The following is a 19,458-nucleotide window of genomic DNA, read 5'->3' as shown; positions in this document are numbered from 1 at the left end:
TATTTCGGCTCATTTCTTCACCTTTCATTATAGGTTATAGCTGGCGAACACAATAAACATTCCAAAACTGTCGATGTCTATACTAAAAAAGATGTGTTTTCACCTCTCCCTTGGACCATTACAAATTTGCCTTTCTGAGCGCTTTAACCATTCAACCGAGCGAGTGGTCCAAGTCTTCATTAGTACCTTCGATCGAGAACTTGTGAATGACCTTGAGTGGCAAAGTATAAGTAATTGACTATTGTGATGACCTGAATTGGTATTGCATACTTGAAGACAAGAAGAATATATTGCACGTTTATTTCATATAAATAGCCATAGCCTCACGATCACGATTGAGCTCGAATATATTGAAGGTTACTTTTAGTCTTCATCCGATGTAAAATATAATATAAAAAACATCTGATACAATCTTTACATGAACTACTTTTACATTAATTACTCACATTATTCATCACCACCATCATCGTCAATATCCACTTCCACTATACTGTCGTCGCGTTGCACGGTATCCTTTTATATAAAGTTTATTATATCACTGAATATATATTCGTATGAATACATGAGAACCGTTTAAAACACATATAGCACATTATTTTAGATTTGTTATATTTTCTTTCTACAAAAAAGTTTCTAATCGAGTGCTCGGCCGCCTCCTTTTAATCAAGATTCCAGATACCCCCTTCTTTAACGTTCACATCATGTATAAATAGGGTCGTGTTACATTGGAAGTAGACATAAATGGGTTATAGTTCTGCTGAATTGATATAATGTAATTATCTTTGAAAAATGATGCATTTTTCATCATTGATGATGCAGCTGAAAGAAATATGAGATATCAGTTATGAATAACTCTAAACTTTTTAAAAAGTTGATATATATTTGTCCAACTAAATGAGAAATAAAAAAATGCCGAAAATCTTCAAAATTAACCACTTAAAATTCTAAAATATAAAAAATTAATTCACTGTAAAAAAATTGTTGTTTGTATGCACCGCCTTTTACAAATGCAAAAAAATTTGTTATGTTGTTCGCACTTAAAAATGTGTGCAAATAGTCTACACTAAAAAATGCGAAAAAAGTTATAAGTTTCACATTTAAAATTGCGAAGAAAATTTTAAACACTAATAAGTGTGTACAATATTAGATTTGTACGCACTTTTAAATGTAAAGATCATTTCTTCGCGAGTAATATCTATGCACTATAAAAATCATTCTTCGCGAGTGATTTTTACACAAGTATGAAGAAATCACCCGCTGAGAAATGATCTTCACACTTATAAGTGTATATAATATAAAATTTGTCCACACTTAAAAACGTGTGCAAATAGTCTACACTAAAAAGTGCGAAAAAAGTTATAAGTTTCACATTTAAAAGTACGAAGAAAATTTTAAACACTAATAAGTGTGTACAATATTAGATTTGTACGCGCTTTTAAATGTAAAGATCATTTCTTCGCGGGTAATATCTACGCACTATAAAAATCATTCTTCGCGAGTAATTTTTACACAAGTATGAAGAAATCACCCGCTGAGAAATGATCTTCACACTTATAAGTGTATATAATATAAAATTTGTCCACACTTAAAAACGTGTGCAAATAGTCTACACTAAAAAGTGCGAAAAAAGTTATAAGTTTCACATTTAAAAGTGCGAAGAAAATTTTTACACACTAATAAGTGTGTACAATATTAGATTTGTATGCACTTTTAAATGTAAAGATCATTTCTTCGCGGGTAATATCTACGCACTATAAAAATCATTCTTCGCGAGTGATTTTTACACAAGTACGAAGAAATCACCCGCTGAGAAATGATCGTCACACTTATAAGTGTATATAATATAAAATTTGTCCACACTTATTAGTGTGAACATTTTTTTTTTCATACTTTTAAATGTGAAACTTTTACATTTGTACGCACTTTTTTATGTAGACATTTTGTACACATTTATAAGTGTGAACGATCCAATAATATTTTACGCACTTTTCAATTGCGTAGAATAAAATGTATAGAATTGACTAATTTTTTGTAGTGATTAAACTTTAACAATATAAACATTATCATTACTTTACGCCGATAAAAAAAAACTGATGATAAAAAGTTTGTGTCATAAGTATTTTTGATCTCCCCACTAACACGCTTTCCATTCATATTATTCAAAGGTAGTTGTAGATTGTCGTGGAGATCAAGAATCTCATTGTGTGTGTGCATTTGTGTTCCAAGATATGTGGGTGCTTGTTTTTTCCCCCCAAAAGATCGAAATGGAAGGGCACGTTGAAGACCATAACAATTATGCACTTTGTTTTTATATGTTAGTACACGTTGTGATATTGTGGGAGAAACGGTTTGATATATTAATATAACATGGATTAAACTGTCTTTTCATTTCGATTACGGGCGGAATGAGAAAAAAACCACATGCCTAGTGGAGAATGGAAAATGCGGTTACTAAATGAAATCATATTCATTCTAGAATGACTTATTCCATTACTGGTGGGTTATCAAACACACTTGTTATGTTTGGTAGGCCGTAATCACAGTAGGAATGGAATTAATCATTACGAAGGAATGATATAATCATTTTTGTTTTGCTTTAAGCAAAGGAATTAGTAATTCATTAAGGAATCACATTCTTATAGTAACTGCTTTTTTTATTCCACAAGATATGACAAATTTTTTCACATTCCTGATGGAATGGATTGTAAATGGCGGTTGTATCCTTTTAAGTGCTTATATTTTGATTAATCAATTAAAAACATAATAATTTTTTTTTTAACGTTCGTGTCACGGGACGGCTAGCCGTTACATCCATACGGACATGCAGACGCTAGAGACCGATCCACGAAGTCAGGGAACCATGGGGGAGGAAAACCCTTAATTAAACCGCTACAGAAGGCACGACATTTAATTAAGGTAGAACCGGGGTTGAATCCCTTCATGGGAGGACTTTGGAGATGAGGAAACCACTGCGCTAGGATACAACAGACTTGTATTTGAAGCGGTCAAAATTGTTTATTCAAATCAGAATGCATGTTTTACATGGTTAATTTTAAAGCATTGTTTATGAATTAAGACAGAGCATATAATGACATGTAGATTTAGATTATGTAATGTTATAATTATCTTATTACGTTATTTTACATTTTCTATTAAATATATTTTTGATTTTTATAGATATTTAAGACCAAATATTTAGTGTTTATCTTTTGTACAGTGATGAGCCAAAATCGAACATCTTCTACACGTGGGCAGGAGGCAACACCACGCTCGAGTCAGTTCTTCTTGCTATTACTACCTTAGTAAGGTACAACACGTCGAGTCATGACAGAATTAGAGCCGTAGTATACGCATTGATCACTGCTTCCCTTATATGCCTATGGGGTCTCGCTTGGGTGTTCTATACCATCAAGAAGGCTCCTCGCCTTTTGAACAGTTAGTCGGTATTCGACATCGGGGAACACCTCACCATATAATGGTAAGGCCCTGCACGTACTCTAGACTACAAGATGTAGACCATAAGCTGTTACAGGTGATTCAGGGAAAAAACCTACAGACTTGTTACTTCTAAGAGTCGAACCCAAGACTTATGAAAAAAACCATAAATGCATATGCCAGTTGAGCTAGCTTCATTTGCTAAAAATAATTACGGCCAAGTAAAAATCATAGTTGTCCTTTAGATAAAGATATTACATAAGATATCCTCCTATAGTTATATTTATATATATATAAGATTGAATAAGAATAAATTATTACATAATCTGATTATGAAATCACATTTAGATATTTTTCTAATTGTATAACGCAAATCATTAAAAATCATCAATAAAATAAAAACGAATCCACTATCATGATTCATGACTACAATAATGGAAATAATATTGGATTGGATTAAACGATAACTAAAGTTTTATATTAAAATAGGAAGCCTCTTTGACACTCCAATATTGTTAGAAATATATCCATTATGTATGGCCCATTGGGCTAGAAGTAGCTGCCGCCTGGCGCCTGCCAACACAATAAATCGGTGAATCATATATTTGATATGGATAATGATAAATCAACCTAATTGGTATGCCTAAAGTTGTGCCTAATTGTAAGATGATGACATGTGGAAAAATCAGGGGGCAAGATTAAGAAAGAGAATTATTGCATTCCACATGTCAAATTCCTAAGGTTTTAGGCATATTTTTAGGCACACCAATTAGGTTGATTAATCATTTTCCATTTGATATATACTAGCATTTTACCCGTACAATATTACGATAATGACGACGATGTGATGCCGGTGACAGATGATGATAATGATGACGTCGTCAAATGGTGTAAATAGTTTATATAAAAATGTTTGATTTAAAGAGGGTAGTATAGATATTTTATAATATAAATGACTGATGATTTAATTTAATATTAAGAGTTTTTAATGATTTAATTCATTAAAATAATTTGGTAAATTTGCATGTTTCTTTTACTTAACATTCAACATGAAGGCTATAGATAATAATTGTGACAACCACAAAGACAGTGGCATAATAATAGAAGTTTAACCTTTTTTTTTTTTTTGTAAAGTTAGAAGATTAACTTTTAAAGTTGAAGATACCTAATGGTCTTAAGTGTGAATTTTATGAGCAAAAAGATATGGCTTTTGTGGGCACAGAGTTTCACAAATGCAATTCCAAGATGACTTACTTTTGTGAAACGACTACGTTGTCTTGGAATTAGTATACTCGTAAAACAAACGAGTTGGATAGTTAAGAAAAAAAAAAAATTGAGCGTGATATTTTAAAAGGATATAAGAGGTGCCTTGTCATTCTTAGATAGGTACAAGGACAAAGGATTTGGTAATTGTGCTTTTTTAGTTGTTGTTTGTGGACTTGTGCAGTTCACGGGCCACTCGGGTTTTTATTTGGCCGTTAATTGTATGATACAAGTATATGTACATGACATACATGATTTGGTATTAACATCTTTTAAAGTTATGACAACTTTGTAGGTAAAGTTGAGAGAATCTCAATATTTGAATTGAAATCAAAAATTAAATTTCAAAAACTAAGTTTGAATCTTGACCTTTGATTTTAATCCAATGGTTAGGATCTTCTCAACTTTACCTATAAAGTTGTAATAACTTTAAGGGATCTTATCCCACGATTTGTGTTGTTTGTTTGTTTTTTTCATTCTTTTTTCTTTTTAAAAAAAATTATTTTAAATCAGTTTTTCTTTCATACCAAATAACATTTTTTTCCCATACCAACTAACAAACACATTTTCCTACCGTACCACAATCTATCTCATTTTCTCAAACCTTAAACGCTTGGTTTTACACAAACGAAAGATCTTATTCCGTTAAAAATGTATATATTATCTTATTTGGTGAAATCTCCGATACTTGTGTGTCACTTGAATTTCCAAAACATAAAAACATTCATTCAATTCCATTTCTTTAAATTCTCATTCATTTGACATATTTAATCCTTGTTTAGTTCCGTCACTATTTACAGGTACTCGTATATCATTTACGGATATGATGGATGGACATTCGATGGTAAAATAGGTACTCAGATTTTTGCACATTGTTGTACGAACATTTTATGAATGAACATGGAGTATAGGTTTGGAATTATTTCTACTAACATGGTTATAAATTGTATTTTGTAATGGTGTTCCCACTAATAAATGTATATATCTATAATAGTCGCTAACAAATATGAAAATTCATTAAACTTCAACATTTTAGAAAGTTTGGAAGCTGGAATAGCTAAAAGTAGATTGATTGCAAATGGCAAAAATTATATATCTAATTTGATCTTTGAACAACATCATTGTCATAATTGTTAGTATATAATCACGTAAAATAACGTATATCCGTGAAGAAAAAATAGAAGAGAAACAAGAGCAAAAGAGCTTTAAATAATCATTCATATGAACAACCCTGATAAAGTTTAATTACAAACCACTAATCTGATGATAACTAACCGATTGTGAAAACAACGAATTACAAAAGAGATCTACATTGTGATCAGTTTTTGTTGATATAAATGAATAAAGTTCTTGTAAGAAGGTTTTTTTCCTTTACTGCAGTGTGTTTGGATATATACCCAAGTGTATGACCGTTGCAGGAGCCCATGAACTAACGGGTGTATTGCAGTTTTGTGACCCCCTCATCTTTGATCCCTTATCTTGAGAGAAATACATTTTCAGCCCTTTCACTTGATTGTATTAAAGAAACATACTATCTTTATCTTCTTAACAAAGATTTAAGCCTACGAGGTCACACAAAAAGACACGGTAACTCTATATTATTAATTAATATATTAAAGTAATATATTAATTAGTTTGATCACAAAATAATTAATTTAAATAAGTTAAAAGGTTAATTGTATTTAATTAATTAAAAAAAGGTTAAATGTGAAATAAGAAAATTAGAGTTGGGCTCTAATTCCTTAATAGAGGGGGCCGAAAATTCTCAAGGGTTTTGGCCTTGAGATTACTTGGTCACCAAGTCTAAAACCCTAAAAATTAATCCTATAAATAGAGGCTTAAGTCTAAGGGTTTTATTCATTCAATTCACACATTAATTCTCCCCTCTCTTCCCTCTCTCTTGGCTTCGGCCGAACCCCAAAGAAAAAGGGTTTTCGAGTTTTTGGTTGGTTCGATTATTAGGGATAAAACAAAGGGTTGTTCGGTTCGTGATCGGGGTACTAGCATACGATATAAGAGGTGTCTAGTGTGCGATCGTAGAGGGATTTATTTCAAATCCTTTTAAAGTTCTTCATTTTATCATCTACGTTAAAAGGTATTCCTTAATCCTATTTCAAGATTAATTATTTGATTACATGGTTTTATTTGCTTCCGTTGCGTACTCGTGAATAATGATATTTAGTTATATATTCCAACAGTGGTATTACGAGCCACCCATGTGATTTTTAATTACCTAATAATCAAAACTTGAAGGGGGTTAGGGGTTTATATTTTTCGAATTTATATGTAATTATTTTGATTATTTTATTAATTAATTGGTTTAATTATAATAAATTATGAAAAAAAAATTATTTTTTTTTAAACCCTAATTCGAAAATTTGGAATTAAATTAAAAAAAATTGTTTTTTGAAAATCCTAATTGCAAGTTTTGATTTATTGCATGATTAATGTGTTAATTGCATGCATTTATGAATTACCTTTATTTTAATTGTTAAATGGAAGTAATAATCATGAGTTTTTACATGCAATTAATTCATGATTATTACTTAGTTATAATGATAAAATTACTTGATTACTAGGTCTATTTAGGTGGATAATTAAAATAAGAGTGATCGACATAAATCGTCCTTGTGGTTTACACAAACAATCAGGTTTCATCCTTTAACTTTCAAAACCTCATAGATCATCCTTTATAGACGGATAATGATCAAGGTTAATCCTTCTCGCTAACTGACGTTATCTTGTTTCCGTTAAGACCCTCACGTGTTTACCACGTGAGGGTAATTTTGTATTTAACCACCCTTTGGACTCAGTCTTCAGTCATCTCTCTCTTTTCCTTAATATAAATCCCCAATTTATATAAAACCCCAAAACAAAAACCCCAAATTAAAAACCCTAATTTAAAAACCATTTCTTTCCCTCTCATACCCGATCAACTTAACCGTAAATCAAGAATGGTGTTTTGTTGGTGTGGTAAGCAAGCAATACTTCGAACATCATGGACAGACAGAAACCCAGGAAGACGCTTTTTTGCTTGTCCAAATCAGGTTTGAATCAAAGATTCATTGTAATTTCTTTATAAAATTTCAACTACATACATTCTTGGTTTAGCAGGGTTCCAAATGTCGATTTATTGGCTGGCATGATCCAGAAATGTGTCAACGTGCTACTGAAATCATACCCGGTTTGCTTAGGTCCAAAAATCGAGTTGAAGCACAACTCAAACAAAGAGATGAACAAGTTAAAAGATTGAAGACAATGTTGTTGGTAGCTTGCTATTGTAATTCTGTTCCTTGTATCATTCTTAGTTGTCTGAAATGGGTATAATTGTAACTTTCAAAATAAATTAACTTATTTTGTAATTCTGCTATTATAATTCTGTTTGTTGCATTATTGTAATTCTGCTATTTTGTATAATTGTAATTCCAAAAATCAATAAAAATGCTAGCATTTTCACTCTTCATTTTAGATAAATACTGGAATAATTTATAAAGACAACATAAGTTATAAAGACAATGACATAAGTTGCATTACATAAAGACAATGACAAAGTTATAAAGACAATTAACAAAGTTATAAAGACAATGACATAAGTTGCATTACATAAAGTTTGGAAACACATAAGTTGCATTACATCAAAAGATACCAAATTATCCAACAAAAGACATCAACAGATACCAAATTATCCAACACAAGTCAAATAGAATTACATGACCAAAAGATACCAAAGTAATCTAAAGACTAAATTCAACCTTCTTTGGTCCAGTCTTGGTTTTGACCCACCTAATTGTACCACCAGGACTGGTAATAGCTTTGGATTTGCTTGAACCACCAACAAATGTGCCACCTTGAGTCACATTTTGACTGACTTGAGCTCCTGCATTTTGACTTCCTGCAGTTTGAATTCCTGCAGTTTGAGTACCTGCATTTTGACTTGGAACATTTTGCCTATTTTGACTTCCTGCAGATTGGGTTGGAACATGTGAAGTAGCTTGACTTGATTGGGTTGGAACGTTCTAACTACCAGAAGCTAGGTTGGATTTGCATGACCTCTTGTTGTGACCAGAATTTCCACAAGTCTTGCAAACAATTGACCTGTGTCTCCTAGACAACTTTCCATTTTTTACCATTTGAAGTTCTTCTTCAGTTTTTCTTCTTTTCTTTCTGGGCCTCCCAACAGGTGTGTGATACTTGGGTGGGATGATCATTGTTGGTATCTGGCATTTGGGCCACATATTGACACCATTGGTGGGATTTATCTTAAACTTGTACATCAACTTCCAAGTATCAAGCTTATAGATAGGATCAGCCCATGTCTCAATTGAACCAACTGGTCTCTTATTAAGTGCCATATTCCAATTGACACAAACTGCATGTTTACATGGCAGTCCAGTTACTTCCCATTTCTTACAAGAGCATGTCCTTTGGGCAACATTTACCAAGCACTGATCAGACCAAGGCCCATTAACCTGATACAAATCCTCCCCATTATATATAGCCTTGTATGCACTGGCCTCTACCTTCACAGCTTCTAACAGTCTATGTGCAGTTGGTGTAAGTGGTCCCTTACATTTATCAATCACCTTTTGTACATTTCCTATCCTAATCATCAAGTATTCCCTAATGTATTCCAGACAATGAATTATAGGCTTATCCCTAGCCTTAACTGTTTTGCTATTTAAGACCTCACACATATTGTTAAGCAATACATCACTCTTGGCCCTTCCTGTTTGAACAAATATTGCTAAATTAACTCACACATATTTGAACAAATACTGGTAAATTAACTCACACATTATGGATATCAATGTTGTACCTGAAAAATGTGATCTGGCCCAATGTTGAGGTGGAATTTTCACTAGCTAGTTGTATGCAGGCTCACTATACCTTTTGAACTCAAGCATATAATTCTGAAACTCTTGGACAGTGGTAGCTGTTGCACACCTCCATAAATGGTTCTTGAAAGCTTGGCCCCTCCATTGTTGCTTCATATTCTCAAGAATATGTTTGAGGCAGTACCTATGTTCAGCAGCAGGAAACACTTTTGCCAATGCAGGAATAATTCCCTATTATACAGTTAATTACACAGTTAATTGTAAGACTAATAAAAACTTAAATAATATACAAAAGCAAGTTACCTTCTGCCTATCACTTATAAAGGTGTAATTAGACCTGCTGTCAAGGTCTAAATCATCACCCAAGAGTTCTAGGAACCATGTCCAAGAATTAAGGGTTTCAGCATCCACAATTGCATAGGCAATAGGATATATCCCATTGTTAGAGTCAACACTGACTGCAGTCAATACTTGTCCTGGAAATGGACCAGACATAAAAGCTCCATCAAGACCAATCAACTCTCTACCACCACTCCTGAATCCCCTTTTCAATGCACCCAAACATACATAAATTCTTCTAAAAATCCTGGTGGGTTCATCTGGATTTATTGGTGGTTCAACTTCAAGCCTAACTGTACTTCCAGGGTTTGCAGTAGTTAATTCAAGTATGTAATCTCTAAGCATGTTGTACTGTTTGGTATAGTCACCCCTAAGTTGACCTTTTGCACTTCTTTTTGCTCTTTGTGCTTTCTGTTGAGACACTCCTAGTTGCAGGTTTCTCTGTAATTCTCCTTGTAAAGCTGAACTAGGTATTTCAGGATTCCCTAAAAACAAAATGTAATAAATCAATTTAAATTGTAATAAATCAATGCAAAATGTAATAAATCAATTTAAATTGTAATAAATCAATGCAAAATGTAATAAATCAAATTACCTTCAATTTGTTGTAATATTGATTTCCCAAGAAATGTATGTGTGCAGTGCTTTATACTTCTGGATTGATGACATGTATGTTCTTCCTTGAAGGTTTTAACCATCCATGTTGCACAATCATGTAGTTTGGACACATGTAATCTCCAAGGACATTGAAAATCATTGGGGTTTGTCTTGTGTCCTCTACCACCTTTATTGAGTTGGGATTCTTCACCTAACACCTCACTATGCATTTCATTCTGTTTTCTTTTTGACCTAGTGGACTCAGTTGGACCTACATTGGTTTTTTTGGGCCCACTTGACTTACTTGGACCCTCATTTGTCTTATTTGGCCCACTGGACTTACTTGGACCTTCATTTCTCTTTTTTGGCCCACTGGACTTACTTGTCACTTTCTTTTTTGGACCAACAGACTTACTTGGCCCATCACCATTCTTTATTGTCTCAATTGCATGTTCTATATTATCATCCACCACAACTCTATCAGCTTCATCAAACACAGGAATTTTTCCTTCACATAAGATTGTCACTCTTTCTTTGTCATTTTTTACAATCTTCAACTCCCGCCTAGTCTCAATTGCATGGATTCTCACTAATTCTTTTACCTCATTAGAGTTCCCAAATGTCTGACCAACCTGAAAAACAGTTTTATCAATCTTCCCACTATTATCTGGCTTTTTCTTTGTCAACCCTCTCAACAATCTCTTCCTAGTTCTGTTAGCTTCATCTTCAGGATCAGATGCACTTTCAAACTCTTCATTATTCAAAATCTCAAGCTCTTGATCATCACCAACAACTTCATCTGTAGGAATAGGTACATTGCTACCCATGAACTCAACATTTGCATCTACATGCATATGAAAGTCTCTCATGTCCACTTCAACATCTTCTATTTCATTATCCTTATCTGCAAAGTAATCACTATCTTCACTGTCTTCCCCTTCACTACCTTCTCTATCTCCACTGTCTTCCCCTTCACTACCTTCTCTATCTCCACTTTTTTCACTATTATGACTTCCATTACTTTCCACTTGTTCTTCTAATGGTGCTTTACCCTTAGCAGTTTGATTCACATTTACTTCCTCATTCACATTGTCAGTTTGTATGTTCTCTTGACTACTAGGGGTTAAAACAGGTTCTTTCTCATTCCAATCAAGCAACAATCTCCTATAAGTTCCTTTATTTTTTATGGGTTTTGATGGTCTAGGCTTAGATGAAGTGGGTATATCATCAGGGATCTCTTCAATCACAACTTTTGTTTTTCTAGGCATAAAATACTGATCTAAATTTGACATGCCATGTTCAATGTAAACACTAAACAAGTTATTTTCTTCAACATAATTGCCCAAATTAATTACATCTTGATCACTAGCAAGGGGTTGCAAACCATCATCTAATGAACATCCTGGTTTCAAAAAGTAATAAAACATCCTTTGCCCTTCCACATAACCTAAATCCTCCATAATGGAGTCCAGTTCATGAACTGAAAATTGATCAATATTAATGCAATCGGCATAGTTAATCTTACCCTTTTCATATGTCATTCCTGGCCATGGTGTGAAAAAACCTCCATGATGAACCTTCATCGAAAACAAACCAGCATAACTGTCTGCATTTTTACAACAAAATAATATGGTTAAATACTGAAACTTGAATAAATAATGAGCAAAAATAAAGAAACATATACTCACGATAGATAGCGTCGAGGTCCCAATCTTCACCAGGCACACGAATGGTATATAATGGACATCCTGTGATATTTATTTCTGAAAATCAAGGTTGTTCATGGATTAAGGAAATGTGTATGGGGATTGTGTTTGTTTTTGTTTTTTAATTTAGGGTTTTATATAAATCGGGGATTTATATTAAAGAAAAGAGAGAGAAGACTGAAGACTGAGTCCAAAGGGTGGTTAAATACAAAATTACCCTCACGTGGTAAACACGTGAGGGTCTTAACGGAAACAAGATAACGTCAGTTAGCGAGAAGGATTAACCTTGATCATTATCCGTCTATAAAGGATGATCTATGAGGTTTTGAAAGTTAAAGGATAAAACCTGATTGTTTGTGTAAACCACAAGGACGATTTATGTCGATCACTCTTAAAATAATTAATTGTTTGACAATGTGATAATTATTTGTTAATATTGTTGCTTGACACTAATCCACTAAAACGACCATATCTTTTAATCTGTGAGGAGTTAGAACTCGTACTTTGAACTGTAGATACTAGACTCATAGGGCTACAACTTTGTAGTTCTGTGCTAAGCCCAGTTCAGCCATCCCTTAGGCCTAAATGGGTCGTGAAGCTGCTGGAATTTTCCAATCAGCACCTTATGTGTTTATTTGATAAATTTGTTATTAAATTTTGGCTTACGCAATCAAGTTTACTTTGTAACAACCCTCCTTTTTAATATGATATATGTGCTAGTTAGGTTGCCTATGATTCCGCAAGCCATAGTTATACTTGAAGCTAGTAGATAATGACCCTAAATTAACAATCTAAGTTATTGTTAGTTCTAAAATTAAGTTTATAGAAATGCCATCGAACAAAAATTTTATCAATGATCAATCAAGTTATAAATAATAACGTAAGTATCACTAGTTGAGCTAACAATCAAAGTTCTTATAAAATGTCCAACAATTTAACCACCAAGTCAATTAAAGTATGTATGGACATGGAAATAAAATGAGTATCTCAAAAATATAGTTATAAATTTAATTGCACATCAAAGTGTTTGAATAAGGGTAATAAGTATATATATATATATATATGTCCAAACAAGTACAAGTTTATGACAAGACTTAAGTAACAAAAAAATAATAATAATAATAATATAAATATATAAACACATACAAAAATTTTGGCCATGTATACATATGTATTGTATAAACAACTTTGGACCACAACTAGTACATTAGGTTCAAGTAGTTGCACTTACATCATATACATACATACATACACTTAAAATACAAATTCAAACAAAACCCCTTTCCTTTCCTCCCTCTCTAAAACCAGCCCCCAAGTCCCAATACCACTCCACTAATTAGAATTCAACTAGCTTCTTTATCCTTGTGTTTTCCCATAACAACATCACATAACACTCAAATCATTTACACTCCCAACACACACACAACTTTTACTCTCTCAAAACTCTTCTCCTTTCTCTTTCTCTCTCTTATTTTCGGCAGCCACAAGCAAGGAAAAAGGGAAGAAAAATCAATATACACACTTATTAATAATAAGGGTTTTAAGTTAGATTATTAAATGGTTAATTCAAGCAAGGTTTAAGGGTTGTTTTAAGGTTAGAATAAGGGTTATTTGGAGCTTCAAGGGGTCACGAAAATCTGCCATCTTTTCATCCACAAAACCGAGTTCAAGAGGGTATAATCTTCATCCTTTTTACTAGATTAAATCTTCTTGTTGTTCATATTAAAAGGTTTTATCAAAAGTTCATGTTTACTTCATGTTTTCTTTCAAATATACACTTAATGAGGGCAAAGTTGATAGGATCTTTCTTCCCATGCTCATGCATGTCGAATCTATGAAGAAAAATCCAAGGATTCAATTAGTTTAAGACCCAAAAGTGTTGTTATAGATTAAATAGCTTGTAAAGTGAGTTTTCCTTGGAAAGATGACTAAATTCATATATATTTTGATGAATATATTTCTGGAAATTTTCATAAAAGTATGTTTTTATGTTGTTGAATCAAAGATGGATAAACATTTGTTGTTAAAAGGATGAGATGATTACATGCATGCTAGTTTTAAGAAGGTTGGATTTGTTTTTGGATTATGAGATGAAGCTAGGCTTGTTATAAGTGGAAAAAAAATTTTAATCTTGATATTAATAATCTAGAAAAATTCATAAAATATGATGGATATAAAGATTGAAATAAAACAAGTTGTTATAAGCTTAAAATCATGAACCGAGAACATGCAAAAATGCAATTTTTTAGCACACACATTCACTATGATCAAATGAACATAAAAATATCATGAACCTACTGGAAATAAGTTAATTCAAAAGTGTAAAACTCAAGTCATTTGATGCATGGCAAGATTAAGCTCAAAAATCACCTTTTCGGGTTAAATAATCACTAACCGGAAGCACTAATTTGCACATATCACACCACCACCACTATCACGACTTGGATTATCAAAATATGATGAACTTTCTGGAAATAAAGAAACAAGGACAAAAATCCAATTTGAAGTACCTAGATTGCTTAAGAAATGAGGTTAAAAACACTAATTCGGTAAACGATTTTCATGCTTAAAATCCTCAAATAAGCAAGGCACAAGATAAGTTGAGATTATATGAACTTGATATGTTAAAATTTACCTAGAAAGGCCTGGGATTTTTGGACAAAAGCTTGTGTGGTGATTCCTAAGTATTTATATGAATTAATGAATTTTAATGGTAATAAAAAGATATATATATGAATAAATAAATTATGTAAACCATGAACTTGATTAAATCTCCATAACCAATGGTGAAAGTGGCTAAAAACCTCTGAAAAATAATTATCATAAGTCAAGTAACAAGTGTGGAGAATTTCAAAAACAAATAAATAATTAAAAATTACTAATTAATCACTATTATTAAATTAATAGAAATATTACACTAATAAATATATAAATCATAATACTACAAAATGAAAAGCATAAAAATCAGTATATAATCAAAATATAATTATCCATGAGTTTTAAAAGCAACTTAAGTACTTAAAAATAATTATAAGGAATTATTTGATTAATAAATCAATAAAATGAATAAATAAACAATTAAATAATATTAAATTAAATAAATGACTACAAATCAGAAAATATTCATCAATATGCATATTATAAGACCACTAGTGTCAAATATTACTATTAAGCAAAGTATATAATGGAAATCATACAAATCAAAGCCAAACTACCGAAATTTCAATAAACGTATAAAAACGTACAAAGAGAAGTGATCTTCTCCATCAATTACCTCCTAACCAAATAATGTGAGCAATATAATGCACTTGAATTTCATAATCTAATAACAATCAAAGATGGGCAAGTCTACTAGCAAACATCTCATGATGTGGCACATTAGTTCATGTCACGCAAACTTATGTCGTGAATTTATATATTATGGTTTAGGCTTGTTCGGGGAGCAACACAACTAGGACAAGGAATCACATTTGATCAGCCCCTAACACACTCAATACAAGTGAGTCATAGCCCCCTTTCAAACTCTTTGATGTGTTTTACTTTCGGGGTGAAAAGTATGATAAATAAAATTGTTTTCTTATATGAAATGATTCTTTGAAAGATTGTTTATGATATGGGATAATTGTATGTTCAATGTGATATATGTTATATGATGAACTTGAATATTGTCAAACAGTAGTCCCATGTATACTACTATTAACTCATTGAGGCCTGTAGTTAGAGAGTTGCACAACTAGGATGCGTCCCTCACTCACATCAATGGCGACAGGTTGTTTGGCCGCCTCTGTAGCCGCCTTCAATAGTGTCGGTCATGGGGTGCTTTAATCTACTTTATATATTATCGGTCGTCTCCATGGCGCGACTCCTTTATTATTAATTATTACACATGGTTGACAGCATGTGCCTTTTTATTATAAACTCATTGTGGCAGATTATTATCAATGTTGTTATTATTATTTGGACGTGAAAAAGTCTTATTAGTGGCTCAAACATTTACTCATCAAACTATGCCTTCGGCTAAATGGATATAGATATTATTGATGGATGGATACTATGTTTTGAACATACGGTTTGGGTACATATATTATGATGGAAGTTCTTGGAAACTTTATGATTTACTACTTTTGGTAGTATAAACCTTTGAACTCACTCAACTCTCGTAGTTGACACTTTTTCTTTATGCTTTTCAGGTTTAGAGCAGTAAGTTAGCACTATGGACCGCCTCTTGGATGTTGTGTTTGCTTGTTACGTGTTGGACTAGTAATGCAAACATTTGATCTTTTGTTATGAATTTGGTTATGTAATGGTTTCTAAACGTCAACTTTAACTATGTAATCTTTTGGATTTGAATGTCATTTAGAACTTGATGTTGATGTTTTATATCTAAATTTTTTGTAGCATGTCGTTCTGTAGCATCTCGTGTTTCCGCCTTAGTCGGGGTGTTACATACTTGATGTATGTGGTCCTTTTCCTTGAAAAAGGGGAGCCAATACTAAACCATAGTGGCCTAACCAAGGATGGATACCTAATTGTTATGTGTTTATGTTTAGTAAGTTTAGTTTTGCCCTTTAAGAAAATTGTGTGCAAAATTGTTTTTGGAAAATTAAACTTGACTAAATTATATTGAAATAATGATTTTGTTTATAAAATTGGTGCCCTAAAATTAAAAGATACACCGGCTCACCCATTTGAACAAACTCTAAGAGAGGTATAAGTCGGAGTACGTTAGCCTTCTAAAAGGGCGGGTTTTTAATTGCGTCCATCGCAAACCTTTGCCCTTGCGCTTCTTTGTGCGATCAAATGGAGCTACCGAGCTCTTTTGTATTTAAAGGCGATAAAAATGAGTTTTATAAACATATTATGTTTAGAAGATATGCATGAATCTTCAAACATAACTTTTTGATCACTCATTAAATTAATTGACCCGATAAACCTAAGTCATTGCCATCCAACTCGTAAAGGACACTTGTGGCTGTTGTTTTACTCATTGGTACACAGTGGTGGACAAATTTGTGTATTCTTGGTTGGACGACTTAAAGCGAGTTAAGCGGTGAGACCTTAACCCATGGCAAAAGATGGGACAAAACATGACTACAAATCACTTGATGAATCAAGTGTCATTTATAGGTCCCATTCTTACTAGGAATTACACATGTAATGCAATTACTGCTCGTCACTTACCTTTTGAGTACAATCATTTCTAGCAGATCAACTGATGAAATGAGTGTATGTCAATTGGATCCTAGCATTAGTGGAATTAATTGTTTATTTTATACACATTGGGTAATTGATTTCTTAAGGATTTATTATCGAAAATACTGATTTTTGAACTTAATCTGTTTTGTAGATGGCAATGAATCCTCCTACAAACACCAATGCTTTTCGAAAAATGTTTGAAAGAAAAAAGCTTAATGGATCAAATTTCAGTGACTGGTATTGTCAACTGAGAATTGTTCTGAGAGTTGAAGAACGCATGGATGTCATTGAATCAACAACAGCTGGAAGAACTGAATATAGAGTTTAATACCCTAGATTCAATGAAGTTTGTTGTTTGATGCTTGCGAGCATGTCTCCCGAGCTTTAGAAACAATTCAAGCATTACACTCCATATGATATGATCAGAGAACTTAGATCCTTGTATGAAAAACAAGCTGGAGTAGAACTATTCAACTTAGTCGTGGAACTCCATGACATGAAACTTGAATCTGGTAAATTGGTTAGCAGTCATGTGCTCAAGATGAAGAGCATTTTTGACAAATTGGATTCGATGGAGTACGTTTATCATAAAGAGGTAAAAGTTGGCATGATTCTCAAATCCCTTACTAAGGAATATGAGGGCTTTGTGCAAAACTATACCATGCACTCTATGAAAAAGAGCGTCACTGAACTTCATGCTATGCTCATTAAATATGAGAAGACGATTCCAAAGAAGGCCAATGACCCAAATGTTCTTATGATAAAAGGGGCTCGGATCAAGAAAGTTAAGATATCGCACCAAGCTAAAGGCAAGTTTGATGGTAAAAGCAAGGGTAAGCAAGCTGCTAATGCCCCCAAACCAAAGAAAACCCCTCCGCCTAAGAAAGAGCATCTGGCGAAAGACCAGAGCTATTATCATTGTAATGAAGTCGGGCACTGGAAGAGGAACTGTCCCAAGTATCTTGCCGAGTTGAATGTGAAGAAGAAGCAAGCTAGCGATGCTAGTACTTCAGGTATCTTCACTATTGAATTATTTTCCTTTACTAAGCGTAAATCATGGGTTTATGACACTGGCTGTGGAACTCATATCTGTAATGAATTACAGGCACTTAGGAAAAGGAGGAAGTTGAAGCCCGGAGCTTTGCAGCTGTTCGTAGGCAATGGTCTACCGGCACCTGTTGAAGCTATTAGAGAATATCATTTAGTTCTTCCTTCCGGTTTAATTATTGTTTTAGACAATTGTCATTATGCACCATCTATTACTAGAGGTGTAATTTCAGTTTCATTGTTGAAAAACAATGGATTCATTAATGTTTTTAATGATGATAGTATTTCAGTTTCTAAAAATAATGTTCATTATTTTGATGCTATTGATAATAATGGTGTTTGTGAAATTGATATGCGTGGTTGTGATTCACTAAATGATAATTCAATGAATAATGTTAGCAAAAGAGTCAAGACTAACTTGGACTTTACCTATCTATGGCACTGTCGTCTTGCACACATTGGCAAAAATCGCATTGAAAGACTTCAACGTGAAAGGATCTTACAATTAAATGATGAATCATTTGATAAATGTGAGTCATGTGTTTCTGGCAAGATGACAAGAAAAACTTTTCAGCATAAACCGGAAACGGCAAAAGATCTTCTTGGACTCATTTATACCGATGTTTACGGCCCATTTAGACATGTGTCAAGAAAAGGAGCTAGCTACTTCATAACTTTTACGAATGATTCAGTCGTTATGGTTATGTTTACTTGCTTAAACATAAACATGAAGTGTTTGAAGCATTCAAAGAGTTTAAAAATGAAGTAGAAAATCAACTCGGCAAAACCATCAAGATTCTTCGTTCGGATCGAGGTGGTAAATACTTAAGCCAGGAGTTTAAGGATTATCTAAAAGCGTGTGGAATTGTCCAACAACTTACTCCTCCATACACTCCTCAACATAATGGAGTGTCTAAAAGGAGAAATCGAACCTTGCTAGACATGGTGAGATCTATGATGAACCTTACGACTCTCCCATTTTCATTTTGGGATTATGCTCTAGAGACTGTTGTACGCATTCTCAATGTAGTTCCAATCAA

The 19,458-nt window shown here is 33.0% G+C and overlaps 1 long non-coding RNA gene across 1 annotated transcript; it reads left to right on the top strand.

Moving 5' to 3' along the window:
- Positions 1 to 13,598: 13,598 nt before the first annotated feature.
- Positions 13,599 to 16,497, top strand: LOC122590618. The gene is made up of 3 exons (XR_006322561.1): positions 13,599 to 13,849; positions 15,605 to 15,674; positions 16,366 to 16,497. It is a non-coding gene; the product is annotated as an uncharacterized LOC122590618 (long non-coding RNA).
- Positions 16,498 to 19,458: the final 2,961 nt, after the last annotated feature.

The sequence above is a fragment of the Erigeron canadensis genome, chromosome 3, assembly GCF_010389155.1.
Source record: "Erigeron canadensis isolate Cc75 chromosome 3, C_canadensis_v1, whole genome shotgun sequence".
Taxonomy (NCBI): domain Eukaryota; kingdom Viridiplantae; phylum Streptophyta; class Magnoliopsida; order Asterales; family Asteraceae; genus Erigeron; species Erigeron canadensis.
This window is presented reverse-complemented; position numbering and strand designations above follow the sequence as displayed.